Source organism: Triticum dicoccoides, chromosome 5A (assembly GCF_002162155.2).
Source record: "Triticum dicoccoides isolate Atlit2015 ecotype Zavitan chromosome 5A, WEW_v2.0, whole genome shotgun sequence".
NCBI classification, from domain to species: domain Eukaryota; kingdom Viridiplantae; phylum Streptophyta; class Magnoliopsida; order Poales; family Poaceae; genus Triticum; species Triticum dicoccoides.
Window position 1 is genome coordinate 134,384,054 of NC_041388.1, and position 526 is coordinate 134,384,579.

The following is a 526-nucleotide window of genomic DNA, read 5'->3' on the forward strand; positions in this document are numbered from 1 at the left end:
AGAGCTCTTCAATACCCGTGCTGACCACTGGGCCACTTTGACTCGGTTCGCACCGGCGGTGCAAGCTGGATATTCAGATATGCGCGATCTCTATCCTGTGAGATCCGCTCTGCCAGACGTGATGGTTTGGCGTGATGTAGGAGGCATCACCCCACCTCGCGGTCCCCGCAGGCCACCGTTTGTTGGTCCAAGGCCTCATCCTAGCCCCTATGGTCCACAAGCTCCGCGAGATCGTCTGTTTCCAGATGATCATGTTGAGCTCCCAGGCTATGGAGGTGACTTTTACGAGGACTACTACGGATCGGTCTGAGTTAGTGGTAGTATCACTAGTTCGCACTAGCTGTGTCGTCTATCGTCCCGCGTGACTCGTGGGATATGACCTAGTTTGTACTCCTTCCGGAGGTGTAGAAAAATAATGTATAGGAGCTTGGAATGCCTCCGATGAGATGTAATCCTCTTTCACCGTAATAGTACTTTGTTTGGTCTTGTACTAAACCCTGTATGGTGTGTATGACGATGGAATAAA